At 33.6% G+C, this 18,627-nt stretch overlaps 1 protein-coding gene and 1 pseudogene across 1 annotated transcript in view; both read left to right on the forward strand.

Annotated features, from left to right (window-relative positions):
- EYS (EGF-like photoreceptor maintenance factor) overlaps positions 1-18,627 on the forward strand; it is a 1,642,296-nt gene that overhangs the window by 357,498 nt on the left and 1,266,171 nt on the right.
- On the forward strand, positions 16,488-16,595 carry LOC142871291 (uncharacterized; annotated as a pseudogene).

Raw genomic sequence — 18,627 nt, forward strand, 5'->3', positions numbered from 1 at the left:
CCCTCCCAGTTTCCCTGAAGCCTGGGGCAATGGAGACAACTGTTATTCAAATGCAGTAGTCTTTAAAGTATTCTTTAAAGACAAATATTAGATTAGAAATAGGAGAAATAGGAAATGACTTACTTTATATTCAGTTCACTATCACAGAAAGGGAAAGATGATGAAGCCAGAAGATAAAACATTTTGAGACTTTTGCTTAGATAATGAAAGTTTATTAAGGAAAAGGGACAATTGCTTAAACTCTTTATGTTTAAATTTTCTCATCTATGAAGTAGGGATAATATTACTGGCTGGTGGTAATAAATGATAATAATTGTTGCTGTGGTTTTTATTATCGCTGTTGTTATTGTAAATATCACGTTTATGGTGCTGATTTAAAAAAATTAGGTTTTTAAGCCTATAGTCTAAGAGCTAGATGTCAAACTCTAACATATACTTTAATATAAGAATTGTCCCTATGGATCCTTTTGTAAATAAACTAATGCTCTTTACTCTCAGTAAATAAGCAAAGTTTATTTTCAGTAGTACTCTTAATTATCTGATGAAGCTCATCAAAGCCACCTTCACCACACACACCCCACTGAGGTTTGTTGTAGGAATGTTAAATTAGAATTTTAAAGACAATGTAATTTTTTTTTTTACTATGGCACAATGTCTAGAAAATGTTAATGTTAAATATGATTAGACAAATTTTATAATACCAGTAGAAACTAGACAATGGATGAAAAGTTTAGGATTGGTTTATGTAAACAATTAAATACTCGATGGGAGTAAACTCTCACACAATTGTTTATTCTCTATGGAGACATGAAAACACGATTTACAGCCTCAATATCAATTGTTTTCCTGCCAAAATAGAAATAATTTTTCATTGATCCTAATAAAATGACCTAAGGACTCAGCATCATTAACAGATTTTGATGATAGATACTTGATTTCATTTCTTACATTAATAATCAAAATAAGGTGAGATGTAATAAACTTGTTTGCCCTATTTATTAATACATTGGCCCAGTAAATGATAAATTTGGTAGTTTGAGAGTAAAATTTAGAGTTAAGTCTACTAAGAATTTTTCTAATATTTAAAAATACAAATAAAAGTGATATTTACAATTCAATGCTATTTTTATATGTTTATCTCTTGAAAATATTTTTTAAAATTGCCAAATGTGGCAAAAAGAATCACTTTAATCTAAGTTTGCAAACATGTGGATTGAATATAGCATCTGAATTTAAAATATTTCAACTTTTAAATATTGCATAGACACTCATTAGTAAGTACCTCATCGTTCTAAGAACTTGGTTGTAAGGATGTAAGAAAAAGAGAAAGTAATCATTCCCAATGCATTTGTTAGTGTAGACATTTCTCTTTTGAAACAAGGATAGACTACAATAGGGCTTATTTATCTGCCCCATCTCCAGCCTACTTACAGGCTTCAGTAACAAGAATAATGAATCTGCTTTTGAATATATATTTTTAAAGTGCAAAATCACCCTGTGAACTATTTATCTATTTTCTACTTCATCACTTTATATTGTTCTTTCATAAGACCTGGCATTAAGAAAACAATACCTGAAATAGTGGAGATTTTTAGTTCTCTTCATTTCAGAATTTATTCTAGGCTTTTCATTTGCCTTTATGTTTATAACTTTAGAAATGTATTTGAAAATATGCTTGTCACAAGGACACAGTGAATAAAAAAGGAGGGAGAGCTGAAAAAATAGCTTTTTAAAAATGGCCTAAAAGTGGATTTCTGCTTAGCCATTGTTCTTTGATGTTTTAAAAGTTTTTGATTGAGGAATGTGTGTGTGTGTGTGTGTGTGTGTGTGTGTGTGTCTCCAATATGAATTCTAGAAGACTACAATAAAACCTAGCATGTTTCAGCTGCATTCAGAAAAGACAAAATGAGAAAATGGGAGGCTATATTGAGGATAGGCAAAAGAGAGAAAAACTATATTAATGGTAGGTGTCACTTTCCCAGTGACCACCCAGCTTGTGTTAGGCACATTGACTCCCTATGTATATACCTGTAATACTGGAAAAAAAATTAAATGAAATATAAACCCAAATAGTGTTCTTTGGTTATGCTTTTACCTGTGACATATCACAAAACATGAATAATAGAATAATGCCACAAAACAACAGCCTTTCTTTGTTTTCTTTTTATTCTGCAAACACTTACTGATCACCCTATCATCTTGATATAGGAGTACTGGTTCCTACACATTTTCATATTCACAATATAGGCTGGGAAGGTCATTTATACTCTGTACCTAAGTTTCTTTGTTGCTAACTGAGGATGTTACTAATAATTACAACATAAGGTTAGTGTGAAGAATCAATGGAATAATCTATTTATGATAGATTATTCTATAGAATAATCTAATCTATAGATTATAGAATAGATTATTCTATAACAATCTATCATAAATAGATTATTCCATGAGCACATAGTAAACACTCAATGCTAACTATCATTATTATTATATGATAGTACCATTTTTATAAACTGTAGAAATGAGGTAAACAAAATTCATTTTTATGTGTTTCTTACTGTTGTGCATTTTGATTGTCTTTCATTCTCTACTACATGGGGGAGAAATAGCCAGGGACCTTATAAGAAAGAAAATTGAGAAGACAACTATGTTGGTGGGGCATATTTAGCTATACCAAAGGCAGCATTACCCGAAGTATAATTTTCAGTACTCAAAAACAAACTTAATTGTATGGTTAAACACATTCTATATTAGTTTTCTCTCCTAGAGACTTTTCTCCCTCCCCCTGAGAAAAGAACCCATCCGTGTTCCTGAAGCAATAAAAAAGTGTTTGTTTAATCCAAGTTTTTCATAAATAATAAGCTGTAAACCAAACATGCTACTACCCCAAATCCATTTTTTCTGGGAAAGTATGGTATTGGATCAACTCATCTCTGACTTTAGGAAATGCTGAATACTGAAAAATGTAATTTATAGAAAAAAATAATAAAAAAAAATATCACAATTGATTTTCTCATCTTTAAAACGTAGTTCAGGGAAGCAGTAGACAAGAACTGTGAGAAGCAACATGGATATAAAGTGGTAAATATAAGAGTAACAAGCTGAGGTGATATCTTCTTCTAAAGTCAGAACTACTCTATGGTCTTTGTATCATACAATTATATGTATGTGATTTATGCATGACTTATAATTATGAATGAAACATATTTCCACTTTCCTTAGGACCTGAATTTCAATTATTCATATTACTCCTATTTTTCAAAGCATGGATAAATTATAGTTGGTTACATGTTTGAAAAAATAGGTAATCTGTATAAAATAGGATTGGACTTGAATTATACCTCCCATTGTATATTCCCTTCACAAAATGAAAAAAAAAATGAGATAATTCCATTAGCTATTATTCTTTTCTTTTTTATATTAGTTTTCAAACATATTCTGAGCTACTATAACAGGTTTATGTCTACCTTTTAGCAACACCATCTGTAATGTGTTGATATAATTCTATATATCTGCTAAATTTATATCAAACTGGTAGCACCATTTAATATGATGGCAAAGGAATATTTTAGTAAGTAGAATATTTAATATTATTAAATAATGTGGGTGGCAGTGTAATTTTCACCATTTTCATGACATTTGTGTTTCAAGTATTTATATTAATTTTATGTTAAAATAATGGAACTATAATAAGCCACATGTTTTTAACTAGACATCAATATGTATGAAGACCATAAGTATGGAAATAATAATGTATACATTTTTGGATGGTGAGTATGTCAATATGACTGCAGTGCAAGATAGATATCACAGAGGAAATAAGTTTGAATAATTAATGTGGAAATCAGGCTTAAGTATAATTATATAGAATAACATGAATCTTGAATAAGAGTAATATGAACAAATATGTTATTGAGGGAAATATTTCCAGTGGGTTTTAAATAATGATTTATATGCTAGTTTAATTTGTAGGTAAAGTAAATTCTAGTTCCCCCTAGCCAACTTTCATGGTCAAATTGTATCAACAATTAACTCTATTAGAGAGAAGATGACAAAATAATTTGTGTGAAGAGACTAAAAGAAATATTGTACCAATGACCTCTTCTCCTAATAAATAAATACTTCTAGTCACACACAAAAAAGAAATTTGCTCAATCAGTTCATGTGCCCTTAAAAAGACAAATACAAATGTAATGGAAATGGGCTATCATTGATCTTTCTTTTTGCAGTTTCTTTGCTTTATCTTACAGTTGAAGTTAATTGGGAAATCTGTAAGCCTCTTAGGGACTGGCCTTGGCCCTCTTATATTGCAAACTCTAACCTTGCCATTTATCAGAGTGAGCTTTTAACAGGACCCTCCCAGCTCGGTCAGAAAGGTAGAGGTAGGAAGAGAACTGTGACAATGATAAATGGTAAACTTATCTTTATTGTTTCAAAACATTATATTTGGAAGATAAGAACTAGCAAAATGGAAAAAAACAAAAATATTTATCTGGGGAAAGACTTCCATAATGGTGGCATGAATTGTTCCGCATATCCTCTCATCAGGGAAACATAAATTTAAGTGCAGAAAGTTATTTATATTAAAAAAAATATAAGTCTCTGAAAATTTTCCTAAGGTCATACAGCAAAGGGAGAAACACTGGAGTCTCATTTTGGTAGTCAGAAAATATCTGTGGCATTTAAACCTTATCACTTCCACTGCAGCTACCGTGTTTCCCCGAAAATAAGGCAGGGTCTTATATTTATTTTCCCGCAAGAAGACACCTTAGGGCTTATTTTCAGGGGATGTGTTATTTTTTTTTTAAGTACAGTACAACAATCTACATTTATTCAAATATAGTTAAGTCGTCTTCTTCTGGAACATCATCATAACTCTCCAAACCCCAAATTCCATCCTGAATTTCTTGCGACTCTGTTTCCTTTAAAACCATTGCCCCCAATCTTTCATGTCGAGCAATAGAGCTCTCATGGGGCAGATGAGAAGGGCTGCTTGTCTGCTTGTCTTCTTTACTGCTTAGCGATGAAATGCATGGGTTGTGCAGATAAGCTGCGTAGCCACACCCATCACTAGGTCTTATATTCGGGGTAGGGCTTATATTGTGCAAATGCTTGGATCCTGCTAGGGCTTATTTTATAGGTAGGTCTTATTTTCAGGGAAACACAGTAATTGTGACAGAAGCTCACAAAGAGGCTCCCCTCCCCTCACAGCTGCCTTTCTAGGGCTACAGTTCCACATTGAAAGGGCCAGGCCATGAGTTACTCCTAGTCCCTGCCACTGCATTGCAAAAAGCTCTACTCCAGATAGACACAACAGAGAGGGCTGGAGCTCTCTTGCCCCACCTAGTCCCACTGATAGGCAAAGCTCTACCCCAGGTGTAGTAGGTTGAGAATACTGGAACTGAACTTCCCAAACCACAGTTAGGTCCTACAGTGGAAATCCAACATCATGGTATTTTGAAAGTTAACAAGCCCCTCTAGGCTGCACAAAGAAGTCTGGCAGCCACTAGCAACCTTTCCAAGGTGGGGCAAGCTGTGCTCCATCTAAGGCTAGTGGTTACAAAACCACTAAACACTCTGCTTGTAGAGCAGAGATAACATTCCAAGGAAAGTATGCTCCTCTATTAACCCCCAGCTTCAGTGCAGAAGGGCAGAATTTTTACCTAGGGCTAGGGCAATGCCATATGAAGAGGGCCACCCATATTTCTGTAAGAAGAGGTGACTTTTTTGGAATAGAGCCTGAGGAAGTTTATGGCTAAGGACATGTGGAAAACATTGAAGATCTGGTATAGAATAATTAAGACGTGATAAAACAGAAGACTGGGTAGAAATTGAAAGGGGAGGAAAGTGAAAAAGAGCCCTTCTAGGGTTGAAGAAAGCCTCAAGCCTAACAAAACCAGTCTTTTTTCAAAGAGACTTACCTTTAATTAGATCAGAGTGTTGAAACAAGAGATTATCATATACCGGTAGCAAAGAATAACTCCTGGGTGTGATACCAATAATGGCTGCTGCTTCCCTATTTTTAATAGTCTAATAGAGTCATGGTGCAGATAATCCAGTTAAATGTTTATTACAAAATATTATCTATAGGAATTTTTTTGACCAATACAATATTTTCTCTAATTCACTTTCTATTTTATTTTCAACATTTTACTCATTCGCTTATTCGTTTTTAATTGACAAGTATAAATTGCATACATTTATCATGTATAACATGTTGTTTTGAAGTATGTATTCATTATGAAATGGCTAAATTGCCTTTTCAAGAAAAAGTGTTCGGAAAGCAGAGGAGTCAATATCTTGTTCAAGACAGTCCCTAAAATACAAGCTGACACTCGATTTACTCTTTCTCTGTCTGAGCAAGATTAGATAATCACATACAGAACCTTACAAAATATCTTCCATCTGTTTGGAAAGAATCAGTCAAGGGTAGAATCATAAATATAGAACATAAGAAGGGAGGGAAAGTTATTTCTAGGACTCCTTTAACTGATAAGGTACAATGTATTGTGGATGGAAACTCTGTAAATAGCAGTTCTATCAGAGCGGAAATTGCAGATATGAATTGTTATAAATAAATAATTGCAAAATGAAATGTTTGTAAAAATGAGGCCAAGGGTAAACAGAAAATTAGGTGAGTCTTGGTGAAAAAAAAAACAAAAAACAGATCTGGAGTGGATAATGAGTGTTGATATACACCCAGCTCTGAGGTATTTATTAACTTCTTTTTGTTACTGACCCTCTAATGCAAAATAGGAGTAGAATGCAAGCCTATACTTAACCATAGAAGCATGATGGGAAATGTCACTAAAAATACAAAATAATAGTAGCAATCATATGTGTAATACAAAAGAAAGGTTTTACAGTGATTAGCTTTGAAAAAAGTAGTGAAATCATTGAGGCATATTTATAGTAGACAAAACATTTTTTTCCTATTAAATGTAGATGAAACTATACCACTGAAGTCAATATTATAGGGTGTTATAAAGCATATTTTTGGTAGCCACAAACCATTAGCTGCCAAAATAAAGCTGTCATAATTTTCATTTTACTGGTTTGATATTTAACTTGTAATTTAGGTTATGATATAATTGAGTATGTATGCCTAAGAAATGCATGCCTAATTTTTTGTATCTTTTATAACATCATAGAAATTCTGGTAATATAGGATGCTAAAGAATTTTTCCCTTTAAAGAGCCATTAATCATATGTAAGAAATGCTGGTATGGTGCAAACTAACCAATTACTACTACTACTAATAATAATATGTATTACAAAATAATATGTATATCTTTATTACTTAGGAGATACACACATAATTCAAATAACAAGCAAAATTTTACTAAATAATCTAGATGGTAAATTACCGAGAATCATTTTATTTTGCCATTTTACACTATTGAAGCTCAAACCCTGAAGATTAGGGATTTGCCTGGTAATAAAAATTGTTATAAAAGTGCTGGAATTAGAACCTACATCTCCTAATTCATAGTTCAATTTCTTACTATAGCTGTCAGTTTGTTCCTCTTGGCATTATGAACTATATAAAAAGGAAACATGATATGTGAAATAATTATAGTATAAAATTGCTAAACCTTCATACCAACTACTTTTGTTATGGCTTTTTCCCTTATGGTGTCTTATTATGCAGTTTAGCCACATATTTTCATTGCACATTTATACATCCCACTCTTCAGAATGTCATATATATTCCATTTATTTCAATTTACTTCCTCTAGATTAAATGTGGCTCAGTCACAGTACGATTGAGGATGACAACCTCTCTGCATGTTTATGAGAAACTTGAACAATGTAAATCAGTTATACTATCATGTTAAAGAATGAAGTCTTAATATCCTCTGTAATAATAGCACTACAAAATTCTCCACCAGTACTTTAAGGCAGAGTCTGGCTCAAGCTCACATTCTGAATACTTCTTTGCAATGCTAGCTGACATATCTTGGTTTCTATGACAATTTGAATGCCACAAAGATGGGCTTTAATGAACCTTAAAATATCCTGCACCCACCCCTAGTATGGCTTTAGCCATTATGAACTATTTTTAGTTATTTTAATATACCATGCTCCAAATTCCTCTATGACTTTATTCTGTATCCTTACTTGCATGAATTCCTACCCAATCCACTTCTAATTTTCTATTAAATGCCTGCATTCCTGTTAAGACATCAAATGCTACCAGCCATGTAGGTCTTCTCTAACTCCTAAAAGTCCAAATTATGGGTTTCCTTTTCTTTGGCATCAAAATATCTTCCACAGATACCTTCAAATTACACCTACATTTTGTATATATCTATCCTTACTGACCAAATAAATTCTGTATTTTGTGTGTTCTTGTATCTATATGTTGCATAAGACTATAAACTCTTTGATGTTAGATACTGTATCTCATTCATCTTGGCATTTCTAGTGCCTTATTGTAGTGACTGGTAAAAATATCACAAATTAATCTGACTCAAATTTGTAAAATCTATTTTAATGCTCTAGAAATGATGATTTTCAACCTTGAGCTCCAAAAGTTACATCATTTATCATAGGTAGAAATTAATTATGTCTACACAGCCTTTACTGATAAGGAGGACGTTTTTCCTCAAGGATAGCAGGTAAAGAAATCTGGGACCTTGATTGTCTGTGACTCAGATCCCTGGTAAAGTGGAAGTTTCATGCTGAAAGGAGCAAGACAAAAAGATCACCTCCACCCCTTTCCCACTCTTAGAGCAGGAGTATCACTTTGGGAAAAGTAGCTTTCTTCCCCCAGCTTTTGTGCAGTGGCAGGAGCTTCTGCCCATAGGAGAGGCTGGCCACAGGATAAAGAATTCTGTAGTGTTTCCTGAAAGGACTGACTTTACTTGGAACAAAGAGTAGAGAACTCCATGCCTAAGGGCATTGTCAAAAATAATGGATATTTTGGTGGACAGCAATAAAAAAGAGGCTAGTAGATCCATGATATAAGCAAAATAATACACCAGACAGAAATATGATAGAATCAGAGAGAGAGAGAGAGAGAGACAGCCCAGAATGGTCCCTCTAGGATTACAATCAACTCTGGGGTTCTGGAAGGCTGCATGCATGTGCTGGATTGCACTCACTCAGAAGAAATCTAAATAAGATGAGGGGTAGAAATGAAAACATTCTCCTAGCCACATGCTGAATCATCAACACAGGTTAAAAGCCTTAAGCTCATAAGGGGTTTAAACACAACTTCTAAAGAAACTCTGACTGCAGTTAGTTTTCCTGCCACAGGTGTGGCTTCTAAAGTTAAGCGTAAAGACAAAATAGAACATCCTCAGCGTTCTGGAATGCTATGCACATGTCCAAGGCCACCCCCTCTAAAGCATGATCAGAAAAGAAACCTTCAAGCTAATAGTCCAAGGAATGGACTCAATTAGCTTGACTGTGAAGCAAACCAACATTAACTCCCTGAATGATGTTTGCAGCCTCCAACTCACATGCACATCCAACAGTAAAAGGTTAAAAGTCAAACTGGCTAAGAGGGACTTAAGCACAACTTTTCATCAATAATGGCTATATCCATCTAGGAGTTTGTCCCTGGACATCACTATAAGGAAAATATTCTTCACAGAGTTAATTCAGGCAGGTCACTAAACAAAAAAATGACCAAACAACAGCAATCGCTACCATCAGTTGAAGGGGGGGTGGTGGTGGGTTGTGTGTGTATTTAGAGGTGCTCCAACATATTACCTAAAATGTTCATTTTGTAACAACAGCAAAAATGACACATGCAATGAAATAAGAAAATGTGACCCATACACAGGATAAAAGCAAACAGTAGAAACTGCCTTTGAAGGGACTTAGTGGATTTAGCCAACAAAGACTTCAAAGCAGCTATTATATTTAAAGAACTAAAGGCAACTAAGATTAAATAATTAAAGGAAGGCATGATGTCAATGTCTTATCAAATTCGGTATATGAATGAGATAGCTGTTATAAAAAAGATTAAGGATTTTTTTAGATGACAGGTATAATAATTGAAAAATTCACCAGAGGGGCTCAACAGTACGGACATACGCGATAATATTGTTGGATCTTGAAAACATGCTAAGCGAAAAAACAAGTCAAAAACACCATATATAATATGATTCTAGTTATATGAAAAGTCCAGAATAGCAGATGTTTATAGACAGAAATAGATTAGTGATTGCCTAGGACTTTGAGGGGTATTATGTGTTAAATTGTGACCCCAATTCATATGTTCTAATTCCCAGGACCTTATAATATGGACTTATATAGAAATAGTAAATGTAGTATCCTAGATAGGAAATGTAGTATCCTTACGACAGTAAGTAAAAACTAAGTAAAGCCACATAAAGTATGGACTTCAGTTTATAATAATGAATCACTATTATTTCATTAGTTGTGAGAAATATACTAAGATAATAAGAAGATAAACTTGGTGTGAGGTATATGGAAACTCTGAAATCTTTGCAACTTTCCAGTAACTCTAATACTTCCCTGAAATAAAATTTATTTTATGAATGAGGCTGGGGAATGAAAGAAAGGGGAGATTATCCTGAATAATGTAGAACTTGTTAAAGAATTTGGACTTTAAGAATTTTGGAAAATAATTTAAATACTTAAATTATAAGAAAGTAACAATCATGTTTGAGGAGCCTATTAATACAGAGAGGAGATCACAGTATTTTTTAGGCAGTATTTATAGTAATTACCTCCTCTCTCAAGTACCACAAATTTGATTTAATGGGAAATAAAATCTTAACTTTGTTACTGTCTTTAGTAATTTAATGAGAGTGGATATTTTCTTTTTGGATGTTATATCCATATCCACAGTTCTGCTAGCTCAAGCTATGCAATGATGCACACACACACATACACACACAAAGGCGTTCACATGAAACTTATATCTGATTGTTTAGAGAGATGTCTGTTGGAACTTCAGAAAAAAGAAAGTTGAGAAACCATATAATTTTTCATATTTTTTATAAACCTTATGTGCTGCATTTTATAGATAAATACACAATATTTGTAAAAGAAATATAAACACTTAAATAGTGTCTTGAGACAATATTGGCATTGTCTACATTGCCATATAGATTGGATTTACTATTAATGATTGCTACATGAGATTTTCAGCTTAATCTCAGGAGAAACTCTTTTATTCTTTCAACCACAGTACTTTGGAGCTATTCATATTGCCACTTGCTTTCTCTTGATTTAAGTATGCCTTTCATTTTAGAATCAAATGACTACATAATTTCAGATTCCTTGGTAACTAAAGATTTTAAGGAATTATAAATATATCCTGTGACCAGAGTCTTTCAAGGTGACTTCTTTTCACTAAGAAGATAATCAACAAATATTTATTATTCTAATTATGTAGAAGAAAAATTTGCCTGGACATATAACTTCCTTACAGCTTGATAGTAAATTCATACTTTGTCCTTCATCTACTTTTATATTCATAGTCAAGACAGGAAAAAAAAAAGAAATCTATGATACTCATAGGCTTCATTGAATTTGAGTCTACATGATGATTTTCTCTGGAAACATGAGAAAATATAATTTAGTAATTAGGTAAAGAGTCATCCATAATCATCTCTTTTGAAAAAATACCATAAGGGTAGAGTTTATACAGATCAATTTTAGAATTTAAAATGTTTTAATCAGTGGACTTCATTTAAATAAATAAGTATACAATTTTGAAGTGAGATTCTTATTTATTTTCCCTATAAAATATACATTTTTGTTTTCCTTAAATGTTGTCAATATAAGTGAAAAATTACTTACCAAGTATATATTCATTTTTTGTTTTCCTTAAATATTTTGCCAGTACAAGTAAAATATCGCTTAACCTGTACAACAGTTAATTACAAGTTAGTCACTGGCCTGTACAATAATTATTTTTTTCCAAAATAGTGATAGCTTTGATACACATAATACTACTGCAAATTTCTAAAAATCTGCTTGTATAAATGATAGATATTCCAGGAAAATGATAGATATTCCAGGCCTTACTCCCTAAAAAAGATATGACTGGAAAGAACAAGATTGTCCACATTGTAGCTCTGAAGCATGTGAAATTTGAAAGTAGGCCCTCCACATGTGAGATAGGCCCTTTGTTCAAATTTACACATTCTAGTAAATAGAGACATAAAAATAAAATTTACATTGTTAATGATCACATTTGACCAAAATAGTGAATTTTGCTACAGGAAAAAATTTTTAAGCAATAAGTATTAGCAATTTATGTTAAACTGAAGAAGAGGTATTAAACTTTATGGTATTATATGAAAATAGTCCTTTGGGGAAAGCATGAGTAATTGTATTAATATATTTACCCTATTAGGTGGTTATTAAACCCATGTAGATGATTCTAAGTGCTCTACTACTCATCAATTATTTTTATTTTTTTTTTCTATTTTGGATTTAAAATCTGTCCAGTTATGGAACAAAATACAAAAACACAATGCAATTAATCTAGGAGAAAATTATATGAGAGTAAAGAAAAGGCAAGAACTGTGACTCATTCTGTTAAGAACTTGATGGCTTAATTTATCTTTAGATTGCTTCTATTGTGTTATTAGAACAGATGTTTAAACTGCAAGTAGCCTGTGATGCATTCTACCCTTTATTACTCAAGTGGTTATTGTACAAATATTCTCTTTTCATAGTTCATTGATCCCCATACTTTCTAACAATCTGTCAACCTTCCCCTACTTCTCATTTCTCCTTATTACTTAGATTAAATGGCAGATCATTTTAGCAACACTCTCCTAAGACCTCTTGATGATTTATGGGTGTGTCACAGATCTTTGGCAAAACCCTGCTGTCCACTTTTTTCTGTGCCTTCAATTGGGCAATTACACAAAACTGTATTGCTTCAGAATAAAGTAGAATGATCTTGCAGTAAATCTGTGAATTTCAATCTAAAGTGCACACAGCAAACTGCCCAGATATAGTACTAGGCTTCTCAGTTTCATTCATTCTCACTTTCTACAACATTTTATTTTTCATTAGCATTCTCTTATAATTCATTTTACTTTTGGAATAGTAGTAATACCCCCAATTTCATTCTTTATTTTAGTAATTTGAGTATTTTCTGTTTTTTTTTTCTTAGTCTAGCTAAAAGTTTGCCAATTTTTCTATTCTTTTGAAAGAACGAATTTTTAGGTTCTTTTATTTCTCCTTATTATTTTTCAATTCTTTATTCCATTTATCTCCACTCTAATCTTCATCACTTCCTTCCTTCTAACTTTGTGTTTAATTTGTTCTTTTCCTAGTTCCTTAAGGTATAATATTAAGTTAGTGTTTGAGAAATTTCTTCTTTTTTAATGTAATTACTTATTGCTATAAACTTCCATCTGAGTATTCCTTTCCTGCATTCCATAAGTTTTGAGATATTGTGGGTTTTTTTTTTTTTTTTTCATTTTTCTTAACACCTTTTTTTTTTTGTAATTTACCTTGTGATTTCTCTTTTGACCCAATGGTTGTTTAAGAATGTGTCATTTAATTTCCACACATTTGTGACCTCTCACCTTTCCTTTTGTCATTGATTTCTATACTCATTTCACTGTGGTGGTCAAAAATGATAGTTTGTATGATTTCAATTTTTTAAATACATTGAGACTTTTGTGGCCTAACATGTGTTTGATCATAAAGAACGTTCCATGTAAACTTAATAAATATTTGTATTTTACTGTTGTGTTTTGCTATTGTTGAATGAAGTAGCCCCTATATGTCTGCCAGTTTTAGTCAGTTAGTAGTGTTTCTCAAGTTGCCTTGTGGGCAGATTTATTGTGCACTGGTCACCAGCTGTCTGAGTCGGGTGAGACAGAACACCCATGCATGCAACAAGTTACCTAAAGTGAGTGTATTACTTACAGATAGGCAGAAAGAGGCAATGAAACCCTAGGATTTATTGTGAGCTCATCCCCCAAGACTCAGGACAGCTGCCTAGGTTGGATAGTCTCATTTGTGCACGCCAAACTTTTACCATAGCCGAGGGACTCTGGAAAGCACCCTGCCAGTTTCCTTTTTTAGCCTCTTTCTTCCCATGCTTCTCAATCTCTCTGCTCCTTCCTCTGAATATCATCACTTGTTCCAAACATCTGTTGTTAGTATATTTTCCTATAAATGCTTTTGCCAAATGTCTTTTCAGGACCTGAGAATATTCCTCAGCAGGTGAAACAAAGGCAACCCCCTGATCCAATTCCACTGGGGTCCACCAAACATGTCATATCACACACTACATGTCATTGAGAACAGGTCATTTTTGCCTCCCCTGGCACTATCTAGCCACACCAGGATTATAGGCCACTATCCCCACAAATGCCACCAAGATGGCGAGTGGGAGACAGTAGGAGATAAGTTAAAATGCCATATACTTTCATTAAAATATGGCAATTTCCTTCATCATTATATGTTCCCCTATTTGTTTTTGATTAGAGGTTCATAGCACTGAAAGGAGTTGATAGGTTTCTGCCAACTTTATCATTGCTTTAGCAGAGGGGCTGAGTTTTGGAATTCTCTGCCATTACTGTTGATGTCATCCCTGGGTTTATTCTCTCAGTCATTTCGGTTTAGCTGCTGCTGTGGCAAGGTGCTGTGTACATTCACTCCCACCTCCTTTTCAGACTCGTTTTGCACATTTCCTCTTATGTTTTGTAATTCAAACACACTAATGACCTCCTTTCTGTTCCTCAAACTGGCTGTCATGTTCCTTCTTATGTTGGTCTTTTTTCAGTTCTGACAGATGCACTTCTCTCTGCTACTCCATGTATCCATTGATAATTAGTTCTTATTGTTCTCTCAATCATTATTATTATTTCCTGAGAATTTTTTTTTTTTTTTTTTACTTCCCAGAGTAGGCCAATTATGTATATTCTGTCTTGGCACTTTACATCCATCCTTATAAAACTTTCACAGTTTTATTTCCATTTTGTTTTTGTTTTACCTTAAGTGATGCCAAATTCTATGTTCATTTATGTTTGCTATATTATCCCACTACCTAGCACAAGGCTGGTGCATGGTAGGTATGTGATAAAAATGTACTGAATGAAAGAATGAAGAAAAAATGCTTTGCCATTAAATCTTTTCCTGGATTTGTGGGATACTTTTAAAAATGAAATCATAGTCATTCAAAACTGCAGGTGTTCTTTTTGATATAAACAAAAAAGGATAAAAAATGCAAAAATCTGAGCCCATAGAAAGTTATGAAAATAGTTTTGTAGAGAGGTTCTCCTAAGGATATAGGATCATATTACATCATCATGGAGTTTCATAGATGAGAGGAAGAGAGAGAGATATCTTCTATTTATCTTCTATTTATCTTGGTTTAGAGGTCTAAGTAGAAGAAAATACAAGCATGTTTATTTCAGTTGCTAATACCAAGCAGATTTGCAAACACTGTAATGCATCTTACCAATATCATTTAAGTTGCGCACTATTCTACATGGCCTCACCAATCACCAATCTTTATTTTTCCTCTACTGAAAACTAACATTCCAACTTATTTTGATCCATAGTTTGAATATTTGCCAATTCTCACGGTGTGAATCCATGTGTTTACATCTCCAGTAATGTGTATTTTTTTTTCTTGACTTGAATGTCATATACATCCACTTGAAGATTATGGGCCCCCTAGCATATTTTGTATGTTTCAAATCACCCAAAACTTGGAAGAACTATCTATCATGTAAATTAAGGTTCACTGAGATCATATTGAAGGAATAATCACTTCTCCGTTCTCACCTTTCTCTACTTCTCATTAGCATTCTGATAGTTGCTCTATTTTACTTTTTAGAAAAAAAAATTATTTTGATTTCTATCATTGTTCACTTGCTTGGTTTTCATTTTGCAGCCCTGATATGTCCAAAAGTATTTTTGCCTTTTTTTCCTCTTCTACCAGACTGTCAAAAGATAAATTGCCCTCTGCCTGATTCTACTTTTCTTTTCTTGTTCCTATCTAGCCTGGGTGATCTTATTTAAAATTCATGGTTTAGATGCCATCTATTTATTGAATGATATTTCTGGAGAGATTGCTGCAAAATAACCCTTGAAGTTCAATGGTTCAGGACTATAACCATTTATTTGTCTTGCTTACAGATCTCCAGAGTGGCTGGGGAAGTAATGTGTTAGACCAGGGACTGGGTTCAAGTCAGCTCCACGTGTTTTTCATTTTAGGACCAATAGGTTCCCAGAATACACTCTTCTCATGGCAGATGGTAGAAGTACAAAAAGAATGAGTGGAAATATTTGATGCCTGTTGAGGCCTAAGCTCAGAACTAGCATGCGGTCACTTCTACCCATATTTTATTTTGCTAAAGCAACTCACATGTGCAAACCCCAAATCATACATTTGAAAAATATACTCTTACCTCACAAAGGCAGGGCAGCAAAGAAAAATTGTAAGCATCAGATATGTCTCATACCATCTATGTGCCAATAAGTAAAAATTAATTTTCCTATCATTGATTTCTTTAAACATCAGTTTCAAGCATCTCATTAATATCCCTATCAGTTGCACTAGGATGCGAAAGAAAAAAATCCCTGTGCTTTCTGTCTGTCTTTATGGCAGCCCAATTGAATTGTGGAATACATCTGTAGAAAAAAAATAAGAAAAAAAAAAAGAAAAAGAAAAAAAGAAAAAAGAAATAAAGAAAAAAGAAATATCCCTATCAGGATATCTTTAACAGGTGAATTAAACAAAATAGGCTAGAAATAAAACGTTTCATGCTTTACCACTATCTCCCATATTGTCTTATTCATTTTCTTTCTCTTAGTAAGTTTATTTTGACTCACTCAATTACTCAAAGAAAAGATATAGGAGGTTTTTTGTTGTTGTTGTTGTTGTTGTTGTTGTTGTTTTTATGCCTTCCTCTCAACTCCCACATACCTCAGCAAATCTAGTATATTCTGTTTTAAAATATAAACTGAACCTATTCATTATTCTCCACTTCAGCTGTCATTTTCTCAGTCGAGGTTACCAAGATCTCTCAACTGAGACAATGAAAAATATTTCACAGTTGATCTCAACGGCTTCTACTCTTGCCCTTTTACTGTCCAATCTCCCCTAGCAAGTCAGACTATTTTTAGTGTGTATTTAAATCAGATAATGTTTTTAACTTAGTAGTACATCATTTTCCTTAACATGGCATCCAAACTTTTTACCATAGCCTGGAAGATTCCACATGTTCTATATTTGGCTTATCCTGCTTCAGGTTTATTTTTACACCCGTCTTTGACATCTCTTGCTCGTGCTTACAAAGATTGTTTGCATACCTTGGTCTTCCAGCCTAAAAGTCTTTTCACATGGCTCTTTCCATTGCTTTTCCTGTTCATCAGTCACATGTTAAGTGAACCTCCTCAAAAATGCCTTCTGTGACTGCTTTAACTAAAGGAGCTTCCTTCTTTTGATACTGCCCATCAGTCACCTCACCTAGTTTCAAGTTTGCTCGAATCACCACTAAAAATGAGCAAGTAGGAGAGGGTGTGGTAAATGTTTATTGGCATTTAAAAAATGCTAGGTAATCTTCACCATGAATCTCATATTTAAATACTTAATATATTATTAAAAGTGAAAATACAATTTCCAGCATTTTAGAATTCACTTTTCTTTGAAAGGAACGCTGTTGTCCATAATATCCTGTCTTCATGTAATAAAGTGACCATAGATATTATATTTGGATAATTGCTTAAAATCGATACAGCCTTGACTCCCACCATCTTTTGTTTTGAAAGCCTGGCCCCTGTCTTCTCCTGTGGCTGATCCACTGGTTTGGGATTGAATTCTCTATTTCTGAAAGAAAAACTAGGACCAAGCCATACCAGTTCTCTCACAACTCCACTCCATTCACCTTCTCTCTCAGCAACACTTCCTGACTCTTCCATATGTTTACAAGAACAACAACAACAACAAAAAATGAAAAGTCTCCATTTCAAAGGACAAGAGAAATGATGCTGACAAATTGAACAGGGAAAAGACAAGCCCCAAAGTGTTAATATTTTTCTTAAATGTCATCTCACATCATAAGAAGGAACCAGGGGAATGAGTTTCTGATGAGAGAATGAATTTGGCCCTCTTCCCATCTGTGCCTGCCACTGTGAGATGACACAACAAGAAGGCCCTCACCAGATACAGCCCTTTGATCTTGGATTTCCCAGCCTCAAGAACTATGTCCAGATAGGCCATGACCTAAATGAGAGAAGCCAGCAAAGTCATAGTAGACATTTGTGGAAAGCTGTGATCACCAACAGCAACATGTCAACCGAGGAGAGAGTTGAATTAGGAAAAAACATGTAATTTGAGCTGAAACCATATCTCAAATCTGAATGTAAATATGAAAACTGTTTAGCAATGATGTCTGAATAGTTGATGTCAGAGTGTGCTTTTTCCTAGTAATCCTGATGACATGAAGTCTGTAGAGAATCTAGATACCTGTAATTTGACTGGGAAGTCCCTTATGCATCATGAGCATTTTAGACAAAATTGAAATTGGACTACACAATATTTTGAATATAGTAATCCATGCAAAGCCCTTAACATGGAGGCACTATTACCAACACAGAAGACTGTTTACATGGAGAAACCTTCAGTAAATGTAATGAATATGGAAAGGCCTGTGATCAATCAGT

Source organism: Microcebus murinus, chromosome 5 (genome assembly GCF_040939455.1).
Source record: "Microcebus murinus isolate Inina chromosome 5, M.murinus_Inina_mat1.0, whole genome shotgun sequence".
Taxonomy (NCBI): domain Eukaryota; kingdom Metazoa; phylum Chordata; class Mammalia; order Primates; family Cheirogaleidae; genus Microcebus; species Microcebus murinus.